The sequence below is a fragment of the Bubalus bubalis genome, chromosome 17 (genome assembly GCF_019923935.1).
Source record: "Bubalus bubalis isolate 160015118507 breed Murrah chromosome 17, NDDB_SH_1, whole genome shotgun sequence".
Taxonomy (NCBI): domain Eukaryota; kingdom Metazoa; phylum Chordata; class Mammalia; order Artiodactyla; family Bovidae; genus Bubalus; species Bubalus bubalis.
The window spans coordinates 20,214,888-20,237,386 of NC_059173.1; the positions used below are offsets into that span (position 1 = coordinate 20,214,888).

The 22,499-nt window shown below is 52.9% G+C and overlaps 1 protein-coding gene across 17 annotated transcripts in view; it reads right to left on the reverse strand.

The window, feature by feature from the left end:
* The window catches only part of PITPNM2 (phosphatidylinositol transfer protein membrane associated 2), a 159,753-nt gene that overhangs the window by 87,317 nt on the left and 49,937 nt on the right, over positions 1-22,499 (reverse strand). Inside the window, exon 1 of one of the 17 annotated variants that reach the window (XM_025267747.3) lies at positions 51-2,089. The exons of the other annotated variants lie outside the window; for them this stretch is intronic. The gene's annotated coding sequence lies outside the window, so the exon portion shown is untranslated. Of the gene's footprint in view, positions 1-50; positions 2,090-22,499 lie in introns of those variants that run through there. 17 annotated transcript variants of the gene reach the window in all.

Sequence of the window (22,499 nt, forward strand, 5' to 3'; positions counted from 1 at the left end):
CTTGCTAATAAACCCATCCCAAGGCTCTGACAGTTTTAGCAGAACATTACCTTTCAGGAAGAAAATGTAAGGACCGGGAAGAGGGGAGAGAAAGTGTCAGGGCTGGAAGCCACATGCCACAGGAGCCGGCCGGGGGCTGGTCCCATGGTCTCCCATGTCTGCGGAGGATCCCTGAGCTCCCCATGCTGACGGCCTCAGGGAGCCACCCTGGGCACACAGCCCTGCCGGCAACCCATGCTTGGAGACGGCAGGGTGCCTCAGGGACCAGGGACGGACGGAGGGATGGACCGATGGATGGAAGCGCCGTGAGCCTGGCGGGGACGGAGGAGGAAGGGAGGCCAAGAGGAAGGGGTGGGGAGAGAGGAGAGAGAGGGAGGGAAGAGGAAGAATTGATTCTCGCTCCTCCACTGGGACCACTGAGCTAAGTTGCCATGGAGAAAGGGGAGCCGCTGGCAGAGCCCGAGGCGGGCGGAGGAACCTTATGCCAGAGGGAAGGCGTCAGCTTGGAGCCAATCCCCACACTTCTGGTGCGGCCTCCCCCAAACCAGGCCTTCTGGGCTGAGGCGGCCAGGCTGGGAAGGGAACTGGCCCGACTCAGTGGGGCAGACAGCAGCTCTCTGCCTGCTGGGAGGAGACGGGGGTGAGTGGACAGGAAGCTCAGGGCTTCCTTGCCTGGTTCACTGTGCTCCATCACCCCGAGATGAGCTGCGCTCCTCATCTCATGCCCGGCCACCTGCCCGGCTAAACTCCGTGGGGACTGAGGGGCCTAGAGCCCCTCCCGATGCCCTGGGTACCACCTGGGGCCCTGGTGTTGGAGGAGGCATTTCTGACCTCCACCTGTCTCCTTGTCTAGAAAAATCAGCGTCGCCAGACCTTAAGGCACATTTCCCCATGAGTTTCAGCCATATTTTCCAACCTCAGGTGGGATGAGGGGACATTCAACTAAGGGAGGATTTCGACACCCAGAGCCTCTTTTGCAGAAAGTGCAGGAAAGATGAAGGCACTCTGGGGTGCCGGGTGGATGACCCTCCCATGTAGACAGCCCTCCTGGTTGGACAGCCCTCCCAGGTGGACGACCTTCCAGGGTGGATGACCCTCCAGGTGGACAATCCTCCCGGGTGGATGCCTCTCCAGGGTGGACAGCCCTCGCAGGCTCTGCCTCCCTGCTGTCTCCCGCGCTGGGCTGCTGCCACTGGCCCCTGCCAGCCCCGCTGCTAGTCCAGTCCACGACCCCGGCCCCAGCTCTGGCCTTTGCTGCTGGCCCCACACTCACACCACGCTGTAGAAATGGGGACAGAGAAAGCACCGGGAGGCCTGGGCTGCGGTCTCAGCCTCCCCTCTTGGACAGGGGCACATCCAGGCCCATCTCTGGGCCTCCACTCCTCACCACAAGCAGACACAACCCCACCATCCTCCCAACTGGAACTCCAGGGCAGTTCAATACCAAGACAGCAGGGGCCGGGGAAGGTGCATAGATACCAGCTTAGGAACGTTGTGCCCTTGTGGGGAACGGAAGCATGTCGGGCATACCTCCTACATGTCCCACTCCCCTTGCTGCCCATGGCCAGGACTGAGGCCCTGGAGAGACTGAAGGCAACGCAGAGGCCTTGTACCACCTGACGCACACAGACCCGAGGGTGGCCCCAGCTGGGTTCCGGTCTCTGAGGGCCACGATCTGGGAGACCTTTTCTCTCCACCATTTTCTTCTAGTTTCCCCCTCATGCTTTATTATGAAAACGTTCACACACACAGCAAAGTTGAACACATTTCCTATTGAACATTACATACGTGCACCATTGAGATTCTACCATTTCCTCTCACTTGTGTTTAATGTGGCAAAACACCCTTAAAATTTACCATTTTTTAAAAGATTTTTTTTAAATGTGGACCATTTTTTAAAGCCTTTATTGAATTTGTTATAATATCACTTCTGTTTTGTGGTTTTGGGGTTTTTTGGCTGAGAGGCATGCAGGACCTTAGCAACCCCTCCACTGGAAAGAGAAGTCCTAGCCACTCGTGGTGGTGGTAGTTTACTTGCTAAACTGTGTCTGACTCTTTGAGACCCCATGGACTGTAGCCCACTGGGTTCCTCTGTCCATGGGATTCTCCAGGCAAGAATACTGGAGTGGGTTGACATTTCCTTCTTCCCGACCCAGGGACTGAACCCTCATCTTCCGCATTGCAGGCTGGTTCTTTACCGCTGAGTCACCAGAAAAGCCCCGTCGCCCCTGAACCACCAGGGAAGTCCCATTCTTACTGTTTCAAAGCCCACAGGTCAGAGGCATGGAGTGCCACAATCCCCTCTCATTCCAGAACATTTTGACCACCCACAGCCTCACCATGATAGGCACTGACTCCCCGCCTCCCCACCCCCCCGCTCAGCTCCCGGCAACCACCAGTCTGCTCTAGGTTTCTGTGAGTTCACCTGCTCTGGACACTTCAGATCAACGGGCTCGTACACGCCGTGGCCCTTCATGTGGCCTCTTTCACTCTGCATCGGGATCGGGTTCTCGAGGTTCGTCCACTTGGTAGTGTGTGTCAGTGCTTCACTCCTCTTTACGGCTGAATCACAGCATTGGAGTCATTGGATATGTGCGTTGCTTCCAGCCTTTGGCTATGGTTCTCTCGCTTTTAGAATGAGTTTTTCAGAGCCCAGTGATGTTTCCTGAAGCCTCTCCTATGGGATTTGGTCTCAAAAGGAGGCCCCAAATGGAAATGTCAATCCTTGCTCAGCCTTTTCATTAAAGCATTGCTCCCCACCGGGTAATGGAGCCTGAGTCGGGGAGCTCCACCAGGCCCTGAGGCAGGGGTGCCAGACACGTGTGTGGCCAGCTAGTGACTTTGGGTCACCTCTGTCCCAGGAAGCAGCCCTCCGGGCAGCAGGACCCATGTGCACACCATCCCCACATCTACCCAATGCCCCCAGGTTCGAGTGCTCTCTTACACTCACTAGCTGCCTGACTAGTGAGTCATTTTCCTTTCTCTGAGCCTCAGCTTCTCCATCTGTAAAATGGGGGCAAACAGTCTCCACCTTGAGGGGGTGCTCTGGAGATGATACCAGTGTTGTTTCATGGAACTTTCTGGGATGACGGACGTGTTCTATGCCTGAGCCACCGCTAGCCCAGGGGCTACTGAGCCCCTGGAAGGTGAACAGTGTGACTGGACAATGGAATTTTTAATTCTATTTTACTTTAATTTAAACTTGAAATGAAGGGACTTCCCTGGGGGTTTAGTGGCTAAGACGCTGAGATCCCAATGCAGGCAGCCTGGGTTCAATCCCTAGTCCAGGAACTAGATCCCACATGCCACAATGAAAGATCTGGTGCAGCCAAATAAATAATGCTTTTAAAAATTAAATTTAAATTAAGAAGTCACATGGGGCTACTGATGATCGCTCTGGACAGAGCAGCTCTAAGCTCTTAACAGGCTGGGAACACAGGCCCTGCACATAGCTCCTCTGTCTTTTCCTCTATCCCTTCCCCTCCCTACTTACCCCACGGTGTCTGGGCAGTTGGAGCGAACCTCTGTTTGCAGCCTGGCCCCCCATGCTCCCTCTAAAAGGACAGAAGGTGGGCAGTCGGGCTCTCGGGGAACACAACAGGCATCAGCTGGGGAGTGGGTACAGTAGACTCCATAATGATGTAGGGCCCTGAACCGCTGACCTCTCCTCCTGCCCCCCTGGCCCCAGACCCCTATTCTAGAACCCCATCTCCTGCCGTTTCCCCCAGCAACTCCTGAGGTCATCCCTGGAATGTCCAGGGAGGAGTTGGAGGATTGAAACAGACCCTCTCAGCACTCCTAAAGTAGCAGCAGGGATCCCTGTGGGGATGGACAGGGGGTCCGTGATCTCTGCCTGGGCTATCTTGGCTTTTCAGGGACATCTTCCCACGTTCTCATAGGCTTATGCCCTGGCACTGGGACTGGACTAGGGTCCAGGCCAGATTTCAGTTCGACCTTTTCACTCTGCAGATGCTGAAACCCAGACGCGGCTGCAGGAACACAAGGCAAGGTGGGGGTATAGGGAGGGGGGCATTGGGGCTGAAGTCCAGGCCCCTGACTCCCCCCAGGCTGGCCTTCATGGGCCTGAGAGGCAGGAGACTCTGAGATGGGCCAGGGTAGGAGGGGACCCCCAGCACTCCACCCCACACCAGGGCAGGTCAAGGGCCCAGGGGACGGCTGTGTGGCTTCAAAGCCAGAACAATGGGAACCAAAGCCTGGCCAAAGCCACCATCCCACTCCTGTTGCCCCGGAACCAACCCCACCAGCCCCTATCTGCCCAAGTTGGGGAGAAGTGATGTCTGGGGGATGGCAGTGGGGACTCCAGTAAAATTTAAACATAACCATAAATAACCATAACTCCGCGTGTGCTGTGAGCCCACCAACAGGTATGGGTCACCTAGAGACTGCTGCCGAGGACTGGGGGCCCTGGGTGGCTCCCCCTCACCCTGAAAAACCTCCTCTTAGGCTCCCACATGCCCCCTGCTTCTCTTAACAGGACAGCCAGAGGGATCTTCTACAAACCTGTGCCCCAAAGTGACCTGGCCTCACCCCACTCACAGTGAACATCTGGAGGCCCTGCTCTACCCGCCTCGGAGAATCTGTCCCTCGGGCCCTCTGCCCAGAGCCCCTCCCCCTGCAGCCTCTGCTCTGGGCCCCTCCTCACTGAGGCTTTCCTTGACCACCCGTCTTTCTTTCTTTGCCATGCCGAGCCTCATGTGGGATCTTAGTTCCCCGACCAGGGATTGAACCCACACCCCTTGCACTGGATTGTGGAGTCTTAACTGCTAGACTGCCAGGGAAGTCCTTCCACTTTATTTCAAACTTCACTCCAATGTCAGCACTCCCTTGACTTTCCCCTTTACTTCATAGCTTTGATACTTATCTAAAATACTATGTACTTTCCTTTCTTCTTCTGCTATTTTAAAAATTGTAGTAAAATACACACAACATCAAGCTTACCATCTCAATCATTTTCAAATGTACAGTTCCGTGGCATTAAATACCTTCATACTGTGGTGCAACCATCAACCCCATCCATCTCCAGAACTTCTTCATCTTGTAAAACTGAAACTCTGTCCCCACTGAACAGCAACTCCTGGTCCCGGCCCCCGTGGCCCCTGGCACCCGCCATTCTACTTTGATTGCTTTCGGCACGTCACAGGAGTGGAGCCATACAGTCGCTGTCCTGTCTCTGGCTTATTTTACTCCGCTTCCCTGGTGGCTCGGATGGTAAAGTGTCTGCCTGCAATGCGGGACACCCAGATTCAATCCCTGGGTCAGGAAGATCCTCTGGAGAAGGAAATGGCAACCCACTCCAGTACTCTTGCCTGGAAAATTCCATGGACGGAGGAGCCTGGTAGGCTACAGCCCATGGGGTCGCAAAGAGTCGGACCCGGCTGACCAACTTCCCTTTCTTTCTTTCCTTTATTTTACTCAGAGTAACACGTTTTGGGTTCATCCATGATGTGACACGTTCTTTTTTTTAAAAAACTGTCTTTCCCACTGGAATGTGGCACGAGTAGTAAAGAACCCATTTGCCAATGCAGGAGATACAAGAGATGGGGGTTGGATCCCTGGGTTGGGAAGATCCCCTGGAGGAGGGCTTGGCCAACCACTCCAGTATTCCTGCCTGGAGAATCCCCATGGACAGAGGAGCCTGGTGGGCTACAGTCCTTGATGTCACAAAGAGCTGGACATGACTGAAAGGACTTGATAGATATGCCCACTAGAGTAGAGGCTCCAGGGGCAAAGATTTGGATTGGGTTGTACTCACTGCTATCTCCCCACGGCACCCAGCAGGCAGTGAACACATTTTTGGGATGAATGAATGAGCGTCTGAGTGAATGAATGAAGACTCTGTAGTACCCTACGCTACAGGGCTGGGTCTGCCCCTCCCCACATCGTGAACCAACTCCCATGATGATAGCCCCGCCCCATGGCTCTAGACCCCTGCCCTGGAGTCCCAGGACCACTGTTCCAAGGGGTGACCACACTCAGCATACACAAAACCGCCTATTTGATGGTGGGCTTTCCCCCTAGACATGGTGCACCTATGGGAGGATTATGACAGGGACAGACAGATGCCCAGCTGTGGACGTGGCGATGTGCCCTGGAGCCTCACACTGGCCTTGAGGGTAGGGAGGAGGGACAGAGTGAGGAACTGGAATACACAGCGGGGAGGCTGCGCACATGGGCTTCAGGTGACCTGGAGTTCGCTGTGGACCCAGCCCCTGCTCAGAGCACGGTTCACACCTCAGTGGTCCCTTGTCCTCCACCTTCTCCACATCCTGCCTGGCTTCTTACAGCCTCCTCTCTGAGAACTCATTTTACTCCTGTTTTGGGGCTAGACAAGGTCACACAATCAAATTCATGTATAAGGAGGACCTCTCCGCACGTGCAGCGAGCCTGAAGGGTCACCAGCACTCCAGCCAGGCTGGCTGGCTCCAAGGGATGTGGGGACCTTAGCCCTTGCCAGGCTTGGGCGGGAGGTGTCCACCTCTCGGGCAGTGGCCAGGGGCCCACGGCAAGGCTCAGCACCCAGCCAGACCTCAACCCATGGGGGTGGAAGACAGTCACCCCAAAAGAGCCCAGATCACTACAGAGAGCCCCTCCCTGCACCAGGAAAACAGACTGAGACAGTGGAAAAACAGCTGTACCTTTAAATTATTTGGCTCAAAGATATGAAAAACATTTGCCTGTTGAAGCTGTTTGCATGTTTGGTTATTTTTAGGGTCAACTGAAGTTGCCTCCCTTGGAACCAAATGAAGCCCAGGAGGCACGTAGTCTTCTTTCCCAGATGGGGGCCCCAGACCTGCATCCCTGGGAACTGGGGCTTGAGTGTGAGAGCCCTGGGGGTCGAAGACAGCAGGGGCCCCCACCACCACCCAAACACACACACCAGGGGAGCCAGGGCAAGTCTGCCGGGACCTTTAAGGAGACGTTCGCTGCTGACAGCGTGGCCGCCCACCTGGGTCCAGAAAGAGACCCCATCTCCTGCCGGGAGCAGGCTTTGAAGAGAAGGAAGCTGGAGGCCCTATCTCCCACCAGGCCTGGCTAATGGGAATATTTTGCTGACATATTTCTAGAACAAACGGCAATTAGAGCAGATTTGCTCTTTCACTCCCCCTCCCCAAAACAGGAATAAATCAGCTCGACCAATTTCCCAGCTAATGATTTCCTCCATTAAATTAAAAAGAAGAAGAAAATGTTTTTTTTTTTTTAAATAGATTACCAGCCCTGTGCTTTTGGAGACCATGTGACCTGTCAGCTCCTCTTAAGCCCTGATACATCAAAGTCCCTTCATTAATTTTTAATAAATAAAACAGTCATAGTCTAAAAAGCAGTCCTCCTCCACCTGCTCCCAGTCGGCCTGGCACACAAGGGTCAGCTCCCAGGCTGGCCATGGGAAGCCAGCTCATTCGGGCCGAAGATAATCTGAGAATCAGTGTGTGAGATCCATTTCACAGATGGGAAAGATGAGGCTCAGACAAGCAGCACCTAAACACGAGGCCCACAGAGGACTAAATGTGGGTTGAGGGTCTTGATTTCAAGATGTTCCCATTTGTTGTTGTTCAGTCCCTAAATTGTGTTTGACTCTTTGCTACCCCATGGACTGCAGCACGCCAGGCTCCTCTGTCCTCCACTATCTCCCAGAGTTTGCTCAAACTCATGTTAATTGAGTTGATGATGCTATCTATCTCATCCTCTGCTGCATCCCTTCTCCCTTTGCCTTCAATCTTTCCCAGCGTTGGGGTTTTATCCAATGAGTCAGCTCTTCACATCAAGTGGCCAAAGTATTGGAGCTTCAGTTTCAGCAACAGTCATTCCTAGTGAATATTCAGGGTTGATTTCCTTTAGGACTGACTGGTTTGATCTCCTTGCAGTCCAAGGGACTCTCAAAAGTCTTCTCCAGCACCACAGTTCAAAAGTATTAATTCTTCAGTGCTTAGCCTTCTTTATAGTCAAATTCTCACATCCACACATGACCACTAGAGAAATGCAAACAGGTGAAGCCAGGAGCTAAGGAGCCCCAGCCTTCAGGTGTAAGGATGGCATGAGTCACTTTACCCGGGACCTGGGCCTCTTTTCCTCTTGTTGCTCTGCAGCTCCTGGGACAGAGGCCCGCAAGCATCACATATATTTCTAAAAAGTTCACCTCCCTCCCCCAACAGCAGTGGTGAACCTTGGAAGCTCTGTGCCAAGGGAAAGAAGGCAGACACCACAGGACAAATACTGTATGATTCCACTCGTATGAGGTACTTAGAGTCAGCAGATCCTTAGAGACCGGAGGTGGAAAGGTGAGTATGGTGGTGGCGGGGGGGTAAGTGTTTAATGGGGACAGAGTTTCTCTTTGGGGAAAGAAAAGAGCTCTGGAGATGCTGCTATTGATGGTGACCCAACAACTTGAGCGTAGTTAATGCCACTGAACTTAAAATGGATCAAGTGGTCAATCTTATGTGTATTTTGTGCTTAGTCACTCAGTCATATCTGACTCTTTGCGACCCCATGGACTGTAGCCTGCCAGGCACCTCTGTCCATGGAATTCTCCAGGCAAGAATACTCCAAGTGGGCAGCCATTCCCTTCTCCAGGGGACCTTCCCAACCCAGGGATTGAACACAGGTCTCCCGCATTGCAGGCAGATTCTTTACTGTCTGAGCCACCAGAGACAGTGGACTTGTTTTTTTCCTTTTTATATCTTTTCATTGTGGTAAAACAAAAGCCCACTCTCCAAAATGCTATTTGAAGACACAGGAAGGGGGACTTCCATGGTGGCCCAGGGGTTATTCCATACTCTCAATTGCAGGGGGGTCCACGTTCAATCCCTGGTCAATGAACTATATCCCGCATGCCACAACTAAGGCCCGACATAGACAAATAATTTTTTTTTTTTTAATTTAAAAAAAAAATACAGGAGGGCCTAACAACTCCACAGCGACCAAGTCGGCACCCTCTGTGGCCTGCTGCTAGACAGACCTCAATTCCTGAAGTACAGCCGGGGAGCTCACAGGCCCCTCCAGTCATGTAGAAATGCCAGGGACCTTCAGAGAAAGGCTCCTTGTGTCAGCCAGCGTCACTGAGACAGGATTCTGTGTCCCTGATGGCCTATCAGAGGCCAGAAGGTAGGCAGAGGCTAAGAAGAGCCAGAAGATACCCTCTCTGAAAGATGCCCCAGGGCCTTTGGACATGCTGTGCCCTCTGCCAGGAATGCATTTCCCCAGATATACATGACTTGATTCCTAAGCTTACATAGGTTTCTACAGAGAGGTCCTCTCTGAACCATCCTGTAGCCAGATGCAGGGAAGGTTGCAGGGACCAGGCAGGCTGGCCTTGAGCAAGAATGGGAACCCAACAGCCCTCAGCATCCATGGTGGGCTGGCACCAACACACTGTCCCTGGCAGGAGAGAAGCAGCTCATGGGAGGGCTGTTAGATCCTGGCCCCACCACTACCAGCCAGAGGGCTTGGCAAGTTCCTTCATCCCTCTAAGCCTCAGTTTTCTTTTTTTATAAAGGGGATGGGAACGTCCCTGGTGGTCCAGTGGTTAAGACTCCATGCTGCCAACGCAGGGGGCACAGGTTCAATCCCTGGTGGGGGGAACTAAGATTCCACATGCTGCATGGTGCGGCCGAAAATTAAAAAAAAAAAAAAATAGGGATGGACTTAGAAAACAAATTTATGACTGCTGGGCGGGGTCGGGGAAGGGAGAAAGGATACTTAGAGAGTTTGGGATGGAGACGCACACGCTGCTATATTTAAAATGGATAGCCAGCAAGGACCTCCTGTACAGCACAGGGCACTCTGCTCCGTGTGATGTGGCAGCCTGCATGGGATGGGGCTGGGGGAGAGTGGATACATGTATGTGTGGCTGAGTCCCTTTGCGTCCACCTGAAACTATCGCAACATTGTTCACTGGCCATACCTCAATACAAAATAAAAAGTAATAAAAAGTTCAGGAAAAAAATGGGGAAATGGGGATGAAAATAGACTTCTTTGAGGGCAATGTGAGATGATGTATGTGAGTGTTGGTATAGGGCTGGGACGTGGCCAAAGGTCAACAAATGGTAACAATTCCAATTATAAACTCCCAAACATGCAGGCACGTTCCTTCAAACAGGGCCCAGGGGGAATGATCCCAGAAAACTCAAATAACGACACACACGGCTAATCACTACCCAGGCTAGCCGAGGGTCAGTGACCCGGAAGGCAGAGGATGGCGCCTGTAGGCTTACTGTGCAGTGTATTCGATTTAACTGATTGAATCATTTTATCCCCATTTTGCAGATGAGGTAACTGGAGCACAGACAGGTTAGTCACTTACTTGCTTCAGGTCTGGAGCCGAAGTCAAACCCTGGTCATGTGGCCCCAGGGCCTGCCTCAGCTGGTCCTCACTGATCCATAGTGCCTCTTTTTTTTAGTTAACATTTTTTTTTTCTTACAGTAGGTCCTTATTGGTTATCATTTAAAATATAGCAGTGTGCACATGTCAATCTCAAACTCCCTAACTTTCCTTCTCCCCAACCCTTCCACCCTGGTAACGACAGCTTTCTTCTCTAAATCTGTTTCTGTTTTGTAAATAAGTTCAATCATATCAACACTTTTTTAGATTCCGCATATAAGCCATATCATGTGGTATTCGTCTTTCTCTTCTGACTTAGTTCACTTAGTATGATCATCTCTAGGTCCATCATAGTATATCTTGAGAGAAGTGTGAATGGAGGAAGGGAGGGAGGAAGGAGAGAAGGAAGCAAAGGACGGGGGAGTCCAAAAGAGCAGAGGCAGAGACCCAGACAGCTTCCGCAGCTCTGACATCCGGGCTACGTGAGTTTCCAGAAGTTGGAGGGAAAGATCTCAGAACAGGCCCCCTTGGGGAAGCCCACAGCTCAGCGGGACCCGCCTGGTTCCTCTCAAAGGTCTCCAGGGCCAGGCCCAAGATCTTCGTACTTCGTTCCGCTCAGCTCATCTGCACGGATCAGCACCCCCATGTGCAATTAACTTCCTCAGCACCTGGGCTGGGCAGGGAGAGGGAAGGAACAGCTCAGCACTCAGCTCTACCTTGCGATGCCTCCCCAGCAGCTCAGAGACCCAGGGGACCCCTGAAAGCCCTAATCCTCTCAGCGGCCAGACCCAGAGGGCCCTACACGCTGGTGGGTGGTTCTATGTGCCCGGCCGAAGGGCAAGAGGCTTCCAACTCATTCTTGAAGGTGATTCATTTCCCTCTATGCCAGGAGTCCCCAGCCCTGGGGACACAGACCAGTAAGGGTCCATGGCCTGTTAGGAACCAGGCCACACAGCAGGAGGTGAGTGGCGGGCTAAGCTTCATTTGTATTTATAGCCGCTCTAGTTACAGGAAAACAAGCTCAGGGCTCCCACTGATTCTGTTTAATGGTGAGTTGTATAATTATTTCATTATATATCACAGTGTAACACTAATAGAAATAAAGGACACAATAAATGTAATGCACTCGAATCATCCTGCAACCATTCCCCCCAACTCTGCCCTGGTCCATGGAAAAACTGTCTTCCACAAAACTGGTCCCTGGTGCCAAAAAGGTTAGGCACCGCTGCCCTGTGATACCTTCCATCTTCATTAACAACTCTTAGGCTACTGCAATACAGAATTTCTAACTGGTCTCCCTGCTTCTACTCCACAGGGCAGCCAAAGTGAGCATTTTAAAATGTAAATGCAAAAAAAAAAAAAAAAAATGTAAATGCAAATAGGAATATGTCATGCCTGTACCTCAACACCCTCCCCAGCTCCTCTCACACTTAGGACTTTTTCTTTGCTGTTCTGAGAGGCATGCAGGATCTTAGCTCCCCAATCAGGGATTGAACCCACACCCCCTGCAGTGGAAGTACAGAGCCTTAATCACTGGATGGCCAGGGAAGTCCCAAGTCCAAAAATCTTTATCATGACCTACAAGTCCTCCAAGATCACACCCCTGACTCTGCCACCTCCTACCACCTTCCTCTTGTACTCCTCAGACTTGCCGAGCACACCTCTGCCTCAGGGCCTTTGCACCTACTGTTCCCTCTTTCTCAGATATTACAGGACTGGCTTTCCAAGTTTGTTTAGGTTTTAACAGGGAGGTCCTCTCTGATCACGCTGTCTCAAACCCCCTACCACCTCCTCCTCTCTCTCTATTCTAATCCCTTGCTCATTTTCCATCCTGGCATTTAGTATGGCCTGTTTGTTAGGAGGGGATTTCATCTGGTTCACTGCTGGATTTCTAGTGCTTAGAACAATGCCTGGTACCTGAGTGGTGTCCCAAAACTCTGTTGGATTTATTTTTTGGCCACACTGCGAGGCTTTGGGGATCTTAGTTTCCTGATCAGGCCCCTGCAGTGAAAGCACCAAGTCCAAACACTGGACCGCCAGGGAATTTCCCTGTCTATGGTTTCAGACTTGAGGATGGTTGGTGGAAGTCGGGGAGTTTCTGGGGACGGCTGACGTCTTGTTGATCAATCTGCATGGTCAGTCTGTATAAAGTTATCAGCAGGACACCTAACGTCTATATGCTTTTCGTAGCATTGTTACACTTCTATAAAAAGTTTTTAAAAAACTTTTTTAAAAAGCTCCATTAAATGAATGAATTATGGATAACTAAACAATGAAAGATGTACACCAAAGCTCTTTAAAAGCATGTATAAGCCATTATCTTGTAATAACGGATAATGGAATATAGTCTGCAAAAATACTGACTCACTATGAATCTAATATAATACTGTAAATCAACTATACTTCAATAAGAATAAATAAATCAATAAACAAAAGCACAGATAGATTTAACAAGACCCCTAGTACCTACCAAGCCGATCAAACTAAGTGGAACACGGAGTTCTCTCACCATGAACCACATAAAGTCATCTTGCTTTTTATGGAGAATGAGAAGGGAAGGGACAGGTCCTTCAGGACACGGCAGCCACAAGCACTTAGTGAGGCACTGTTTAGGGCACATCTATGGTCCCTTTATGCAAATCTGGAGAAGTTCAAAGTTGTAAAACTCCAACCCCACTTGGCACTAGAGATCAAGCTGTTGGTCCCAAATGCACTCTTGCAACTGGCCAGGGGACACCAGTCTGTCGGGGTACCAACAACAACGACATCCCTGGCAGAGGCTGTAAGTGCCTCTTCCCACCAGCTAGATGGGCACCGTCAGAGGAGATGGACTGTGCCTGGCCTGGCTGCCTAGCCTTTAACCTTCCTGCCTTCTTCCGATGGCCTCCCGCCCGCCCTGCCTGCTTCCCAAGGGGGCCTTCTCACTCACTGCCAGCCCAGAGCCCTCTCCTGGGGAGACCATTCTGCTGCCTCCAGCTCTCTTCTGGGTTCCAGGACTGACTCTTTGAAGACTGATCCCCCCCAAAATGGGAACAGGTCTTCGTCTCGGCTGGTCTGCAAAGCTGGGCTGAGGGAAGAGGAAGATGACGAGAAAACACGAATTTTCCTTGCAGGAGAAAAAACACAAATTTTCCTCCCATACTCAGAAAAGATGTGGAACATCTATACCTCACTCTCAACAAAACAACTCGTGCAGGGACTCCCCTGATGACGCAGTGGTTAAGAATCTGCCTCGCACGCAGATTCTTTTCTATCTCCACTTTACAGGCATTTCTATCTCCACTTTACAGATGTACAAAAGGAAGCTCCGAGAAGGTAATTGCTTCAAGTCCCACCAGGAGTTACAGACCCAGCTGGCACTCTGTCCTGCCCATCTAGATCCCAGTGACCACAAACTGGGCAGATAAGCCTCCAGAAGGAGTCAAAAACCAGGCCAGCAACGCCCAGCCAAGTTACCTCATCTCTTGGCATTTCCTCATCTGTTAGAATAAGGTTCATATCAGCGCTGACACTGGGAGTATGGCAAAAATGAGATAAGATACCATGAGAGGAGCATCCAGCACAGGGCCTGGTCCAGGGCACACACCCACTAAACATCAGCAGCGGTTCACGTTCAGCAGCATGCTCATTAATTTCATGAACGTTACACCGTGAGGTTCCTGCAGGCCCACCTGCCTGCTTCCTCGGAGCCAAGGACAAGCTGGAAGCTAGGTAGTGAGGCTGTGGCTGGAGCACCCAGGGTAAGCAGAGGAGTTAGGCTGCTCACGCGGTCACCCGCTCACTGGCAGGCCCCCGCTGACCTTGCAGAAACAGCAAGGAGTGCTTCCTCTCTCCCAGGTGCCTGGCCTCACAGCAGGATCAACATCCTGCAGCCTCTTCCTTAGGAGACAGGCTTTCAGAAGCCCCCAAGTTGCTTGTGGCAGCCTCGTGGGGCACATGACTTATGGCTGCTCCCACGCTCCCAGCTACAAGAGCTGCCCTCTGTCTTCCAGTAAAACCCGAGAGAGGCTGATCAATGTTCTCCTGCTTCATTCCCACCACCACAGACGGGGGGTTGGGGAGTGAAAGTGACAGTGTTAGTGGCCCAGTCTTGTCCGTCTCTTTGTGACCCCATGGACTGTAGCCCCCCAGGTTCCTCTGCCCATGGAATTCTCCAGGGAAGAATACTGGAGCGGGTTGCCATTCCCTTCTCCAGGGGAATTTTCCTGACCCAGGGATCAAACCTGGGCCTCCAGCATTGCAGGCAGATTCTTTACTGTCTGAGCCACCAGGGAAGCCACTGGCGGTGGGGGTGGGGAGTGGGGGCGGGAAGGGGAGTTATTAAATCCATCCATCTAACTTCTCCACGATAGGTCAGTGGTTCCTGATACTAGTGCTTCTTTACTGTGTAGTGGGGATGGGGGTGGGGAGGGTGGCTGGGGGTGGGCCAGGGGTGGGGAAGACAGAAGACAGCATAACTGTGTGTCTAAGACCCAAATGCAAAACGCGTAAGGGTCAGCTTGGCTGATGGTTTTTAAGACGTTGACATTGTAACGCCCTGGCCAGCCACTCTCTGATTCAGATACCTTACTCCCACCATCTAGAGCCTACGAGAGCCCGGCTGTCAAACCCAGAAAGCCACCTCCCCACACTGTGCTGGAGACCCCGTCTATAACCGGCCTGCAGTTCCTATGAAGATCAGCTCTCGTCTCTGGGCCACCCCATCGCCATAAGATGGCACCTTGGAGAGTAAGAGCTGCCTCAGTCTACTTGCAAGCTGGGAGGCCCTCCTACCCCGATGAGTCCTCTTTTATCACCCCCGTCTTGCAGGACTGATGCCGGGGCTCATATTAAATAAAGCAGACAAAGCCTCCTGTGGATGCCTGACTTCCAGAGCCAGTCAGTGCAGGAGCTGTTTCTCTTTGCCTCCTAGCCCTCCTGTTTGGTTCTGGAACTTGAGGGGTCCTTGCAAGTCAGACAGCTCAGCAGAGAGACCCCTCAGCCAGCGTTCCACACTGACAGTGTGGGGTGGGTGAGGCCTCACGTGAAGGCTGCAGAATCTTTTTTAAAAAGTTTTTTTTTTTTTTTTGCATTTATTTATTTGGCTGTGCCAGGTCTTAGTTGCGGCATGCAGGATCTTTAGTTGTGGCATGTGAACTCTTGGTTGCAGCGTGTGAGGTCTAGTTCCCTGACCAGGGATCAGACCCAGGCCCCCTGTATTGAGTGCTCAAAGTCTTAACCACTGGACCACCAGGGAAGTCCCTGGAGGCTTCAGAATCTTCCCCGTGACTCTGACTGCAGCCTCCGTCCTCCCCCAAGAACCAGGGGTGGCTCAGGTGTGGCCCCTGGAGAGCTGAGAAGCGCGATTCCTTTGAATAGAAGATTCTGTGCCCCAGAAGGCAGTGCCACACGCAGCCGTAAACAGGATTACTAGTCACTCTGTTTGAGAAGATGAGACCATTAGAGCAAGATTAAACTAATGTGTAACTGCCCTCTTCTAATCCCTGGGTTGGACTCAATCAGGCTGGCTGTCATCTGAGTCCCTTTGGATCTGCTTTGAGGCTCCTGGAGGCCTTAGAGGTGAATCTCAAGGTGGAGCCTTGGGACACATGCAGCTCAGGATTCCAGTCTTGGAACAAGGCCTCTTGTCTGCCGAGGCCTTGTGCTCTCCTCATCTGTCCGTCTCATGGAAAGAGAAAAGAAAGACTGGCAGGAAACCCCGAATGGACCCTCTCCCTCCGGCCCCCTCACAAACTCTCCCTTCTCCCACTCAAGAGGCCTCTCAGAGAAAGAACGTCCTCACTCCACTCATGGGAGCTCCTCTTGGAAGCTGCCTTTCCTGCTGCTGGCATCCTCTGCAACTGTCCCCTGACCCTCTCAGTAGCTCAGAGCTGTGTTTGAGATGGAAAAAATGTCACTCTTTAAAAATGCACTCAACCGACGAGAGGAGAACAAAATGTCGTCAATGACACACGCGGTTCAGCCACGAAAAGGAATGAAGCGCCGACACAGACTACAACATGAATCAACTTGAAGACGGCGTGCTGGGTGAAGGCAGCCTGGCACAAAGGGCCGCAGGCTGTCGGTCTCCATTTATACGGAATGTCCAGAAGAGGCAAAATCCAGAGAGAGGGAAAGCAGACTAGCGGAGGCCAGGGGCTGGGGGTGTAGAAAGCGATGGGACAGGGGGAACGTCAAGGGCTTCATTTTTGGAGGGATGAAAATGTTGTCAAACTGCGATGGCTGTACAACTCCGAGAATATACTAAAAACCCTGAACTGTACAGTTTAAATGAATGAATTGTATAGGATGTGAATTATAATCTGAAAAGGCTTTTGTGGAAAAAAAAAAAAAAAAGAAAACCCACAGAGAGACTTCCCTGGAGGTACAGAGGTTCAGACTCCGGGCTTCCACTGCAGGAGGCATGGGTTCAATCCCTGGCCAGGGAACTAAGATCCTGCACACCACACGTTGTTGTTCAGTCGTGTCCAACTGTTTGCAGTTCCATGGACTGTAGCACCCCAGGCTTCTCTGTCCATGAGATTTCCCAGGGAAGAATAGTGGAGTGGGTTGCCACTTCCTTCTCCAAGGGATCTTCCTGACCCAGAGATCAAACCCAGGTCTCTTGCATTGGAGGCAGATTCCTTACCATCTGAGCTACCAGGGAAGCCCTATAAACCAGGAAATGTAAGTAAAAGTCCTGAGTTCTGTGAACTTCCAGAGAATCATCGAACCTGAAGTTGGGGAGGGTAGGAACCCCCATTTGTAGCCAAGTCAGAAGTAGGTAACCTGGGACCCACTATTTGTGATTAGCATCTGAAGTGGGGGTGGGGGGAAGCAATCTTGTGGGACTGAGCCCTTAACTCAAAAGGTCTTCACTAACCCTGGGAAGTTAATGTCAGAATTGAATTGACTGTAAGGACACTCACATGTTGCCCATAGAGAACTGGAAAATTGCTTGGTGTGGCAAACCCACACATTTGGTGTTGGAAGTATTGAGCAGAGAAATGGTTTTGCTTTATTTCCTATCGGAGAAATGAGGACTTGTACTTGCATGACCTTCAGGAGGCTCCTGACTCTGACCTTCTTAATCCATGAAGGCTGGGATTTTGGGACAGCATCTGACTTTTGACTCACACAGTTCTTAACAAAGACCACAGCATTCCCCCAAGGCAAGATCAAGCCCACACAATCTCCCCTTTCGCCTATTTATCAATCGACACCAGCAGAATCATAAATACTTGGTGATGTATTTATGTATAAATCATAAATACATTTATAAATACATAAATACAAGACTGGACTAACTTCTGGGTTCTGTGGTTTACTGGAGCAACCATGTTTATCTTTCCATCACACGGCACTTTCTAAGTCACTGCTTTTTCAGGGCGCTGGCACTCAGCACAGAGTCAGCACTGGGGTGAGGAGGGGTACGTGGCAGGCAGGAGCGGGGGTACTGAGAGTCACAAATCAACATCCTTTTACAACGGGCTGATTCGGGGTCGGAACCTGGAGAGGGAAGCCGGGGTCATGGACTAAGCCTCCAGGGAAGCAGTTATCTCGGCTCCAGACCTAGGCTACTGGCAGCGGCCACACTTGCTGGACAAAGTCACCCCTCCGGTGATAAGGGGACCTGAGCAAGTCAGAACCAATGGATGGCTCCAAGCACAGCCCCATCATCTTTAGAAACCCGACTTTCTCAGGCACCCACAAGTGTACATCCTGAATTTCACAGGTTCCGTTAAAAGCAACAACAACAACAACAAATCTTTCAGGTGCTCAACAGTGCAAGACATCACGATGCTGCCATCAGCCTGCCCCCTCCTCCCCCACCTCTGACCTGTCATCCCCATGGAGTCAGATGAAGCCTTTTCTAATACATCAGAGTGCTAGAGGACTGAGCCCCTCAACACTCTCCCTCGGCTTTCAAGCCAGCATCCATGCTCCTTAACCAGACCACAAGACCTGCCCCCTACCCCCGCTGGTCTGGCTCCTTCCCTGGGCTCAGCCTGCGCTACCAGCCAGACCCCGCAGCACCTGCTCTGGCTTCTGTGCCTTTGCACAGGCTGTTTCTTCTGCCAGGAAGGCCCTCTACCACCTCCCGGGTTGGGTGAACTTGGCATTCCAAGAAGTCCAGCCCAAGTGTTGGTGCCCTTCCTCCACGGGTTCCGTGCCCCAGAAGCAGGTCCCCCAACCCATTCCCATGGGCTCATAACTGCCCACTGACTCTAGTCCTTTCTGGTGGCCAGTGAGCTCCTGAGAGTGGGGATGACACCTGATTCATCCCTTGGGGCCGAATGACGGGTCCACACACGTGCCGCCCACTCGAGACATCGACGTGGCCCTGTGGTTCCCTTTGTCCTCGAAGCCCTGAAGCAGCTGCAATGACCATGGGGCAGGGGTGCAGACCCCTCATCCACAGGAAAGGCAGGGCTGTCCACTCCCCCTCCGCAGGGCTGATGTTCACAGTGTTAATAACCATCCTATCCTTGCAGTGGGCCTGAGCGCACGGTCCCCCGAATGCAAGGGGTCTTTGTTCACTAAGGCTGCAGAGGGGACCGGGCTCGTGGGAACCACTTCCCACAACTGGTGACTGCATAGTAAGGATACTTTGTTCACGGGGACATCCCAGGATTCTCGCCAGCTCACCGACTCCTATCCTTTTCCATGAAAAGTGTCTCCCAGGTGCGTGTCCTGGTCCTTGCTCAGCGCCAGCCCAGGTACCTGATGCTGCCTAGGAGGGGGCGGTCAGAGCCGGGGAGGAGGCAGGTGGAGAAAGGTGGGCCCGAGGAGGGGGTGAGGGGTGAGGGGCCAGGGACCACCGGACTCCTGCCCCCTGAGACTCTATCCTCGATGGAACAGGGGGTCACTAGGCAGCCGGCTTTGGGTGAGCACTGAGGACTGGGAAACCAGAAGATAAACAAACCTGGGATCTTTTCAGGAGGAGGCAGCCGGGAGGAAGCAGAAGAAGGAGAGAGACAGCAGCTTGAGAAAGCAGAGCAGGCACCCCAGAGCAGGCCCAAGTCCAGAACCACCCAGAACCTGTCCTTGTCTACTGGCCGTGCTTGCAACAGGACTGGGCCTGGGGAAGCCAGGGGGCTGGAGATGCTGGCCGGGGGCTGCCTTTGGGGCACAACACGTGACTGTCCCAGGACTCTTGCTTGGGGTTGGGGGGCGGCTGGTCCCCTTTATCCTAGCAAGGCTAAGGGGGAACTACCTCTGGCAGCCCTGTCCAGCCATGCAAGGTTCCTACAGACCAGTTCCTCCCTCCTCTCCTCCCACGGACCTTCCCTCCTGCCGCCCCTCTGCCACCCGGCCCCACCAGGCACAAGTGTGCTTTGCGAGGGAGCCGGCGAAGAGATGTCTTTCCGCACGGCACAGCGTGGCTGGGGAGGTGTTCCAGCAGACTTATTTATAGCCAAGCACCCCGTCCGCACGCTCTCCAGTGCTGCCTGCCTCGTTTGCCTGCCTGCCTGCCTGCCACTGGGGCTTTTCAATCCGTGTCTATATTTATCCCGAAGCCGTGGGGATAATGGCAAGGCCAAAAATAGCCGTGAAGACATTCACGTGAAGATGATGGACAGGTCTCCAGCTCCTGGCTGACCTCACCCCCCCACCCCTCCTCCCAACACTCCGCATCTGCCGCTTGGCCGTGGGTAACGGGGAACAGCTGGAGGGACTGGGGAGGCGGCCGAAGCCAGATGGGAACAACATAATCCCTCTCTTCACGCTGGCCGTGGTCCTCTGTAGTGATGCGGCGGGCCAAGTCCAAAATGATACATCACAGCCGCTGGGCTGTGGGGAGACCAAAGGTGACACGGTCTCTTGATGGACGTCAGCATGTTAATCAGCTCACAGACAGAAGGGAGAGTCAGAGATGGTACATATGCACAAAAAGCAGGTCACCCGCGCACCAAGAATGCAAGGAGATGCCCCCTGCCTGGCCCCTTGCACCTGGACGCAGGTGCCGGGCTCACCGTGGAAATGTGCGCATGGTCTCCTGTTGACCTGGCTTCTTCCCACCTCCTGGAAGGGAGGACGAATCAAAGACAACCTGGCTGGTCAGGGAAGATGCTGAGACGTTAGGGGAACTGGTGGGTGGCTCCTGCTCCCCCTGCTTCAACATCCTGGAAAGAGTATGCTCCATCTGGGATGGGGGACAGACATCAATAGAGGGAGGCTCAGGAACTTCCCTGGTGGTCCAGTGTTTAAGATCTGAGCTTCCACTGCAGGGGGTACAGGTTGGATCCCTGGTTGGGGAACTGGTCGAGACTCCATACACTGCCTGGTGCAGCCAAAAAAATAGAATTAAAAACAAAAAAGAAAAGAAAGGCACAGAGTGCAGCAGGAGCCAAGAGAAGCAGCTGGCCACTTGATGGGAATGATTTCATGCAAAGGGGGCATTCTGGTTGGGCTTTGAAGGCTGCACAGGCGTTTACCAGGGGGGGAGAAGGGGGAAAGGCATGAGCCAGTGCCTTTAGTACTCAAAGTGCGTGGTATGTCTGGGGAATGGGGGAAGTCCCAAGTGTCAGAAGTGGTGAGTCAAGTGGTGAGATGGACCCAATCACAGATCTGAAGGGCTTTTGAGCACATGGGATTCAGGAGGCTCACTCACATTCTTGGAGCTGTGGCTGTGCCCTGCAGTGTTCTCTGACCTGTCACTGCTCCCAACAGGGAGGAGCTTTCTGACCTCATGCAGCCCGGCTTCCTATGACAGGACCTCTGGGCAGATCCCTGACACCTGAATCTCTAGCTACCCTGGTCCTGACTTACATCTGACTCCCCATCCACCCATCCCCTCCCACGAGTCTCTCCAGGGGAGCCCAGGCTGCAGGAGCACCTCCCCACAAGCAGGGAAAGAACCTCCAGTTGTGAAGTGACCACGGGCCGTCCCACATAGTTTCCATTCAATCCTGGTCCCTGGGCCAGGTAGATTCAACCTGTCCATTTCACAGATGATGACATGAGGCCTTTGGGACGTTGAACCCCTCAATCTTCTTAAGACCACATTGTAGTTGGTGACTGAGCTGGGTTTATAATGAGGTTGGCCTCAACTCTGTAGATAGGGCTTCTCAGCTGCTTTCTTCCTTCCCTGCTAGGAGGTCCTTGATGTGTGTGTCAGCAGGACTTTTGTAGGATCCAGTCCCTCTCCAGGCTAATCTCCATTTCACCACCCTTGACCCTGCACTTCTGCCACTTGGGATTTTCCCCACCCCACCACCCAAAATACCACACACTTTGAGTACTAAAGGCATCGGCTCGTGCTATTCCCTGTGCCTTCCCCACTTTGCTCCTGTCCAACTCCTATGCATCCTTCAAAACCCAGTTGAAATGCCTCCCCTTTCTATGAAATCTTCCCCATCAGGCAGTTGGCTGCTGCCTTCTCTCTGGTCTGGCTGCACTCTGTGCCTCCCTCTACTGATGCACTATTTGCTCTGACTCGTGTCTGATCCCAGATGGCACACTCTCCTCCCTCCCCGTGACCCACTGCCTGGCACAGTAAACATCTGCCAGGTGAGAGAGTGAACCAATTCCCTCCTCCCCTCACACAGAGCTGTCATTTTTTCCTACCTCCCTCCAATTGTTTTCCTAAAGACTGGACTCTCTTCAGTAATCGAGGTGAATGATAAGCCCGGGTGCTCTCTGACTCTTCCTCCCCATCTGGGCAGCACACAGGCTGCCAGGCTCTCCTACTGCTTGGAGAACACCCAGTGCTGCCAGGTTGATGAGCTGCTGCTCTGCCAGGGCACCGACAGCAGGGCCACCCCCCGGCCGAGGGAGCAGGCCTGTCTCTGTGCCTGGGGGCTGGCGAGGCCCTGGGGACTCTGGGCCACATCTGCAGCGTGGGGCTCCAAGGACACATTCCATCACTGGGCTGACTCTCTGCGGGGCTCCTGCCAGGGCTGCCTCCTCCTCCCCAAAGGCTGACCTCAGAGCAGGAGCTGGGCTGCCAAGGAACAGGGGCCGCTTCATGGGGCTGGGTCTCGGCTCCCCAGCGCTGCTGGGTCTGAGTGACCCAAACCGCCCCCGATTCTGGAGGCCTGGCTCCGTCCGAATGCTCCCTGTGTTCCTGGGTCAAAGGTCAAAGTGCCTTTTGGAGTTGAAGCCACCCCTAACATCACAGATCCCTGTCAGACCCTCCAAGTGAAGGGAGCTCCCAGGGTGCAAGACAGTGACAGTCTAG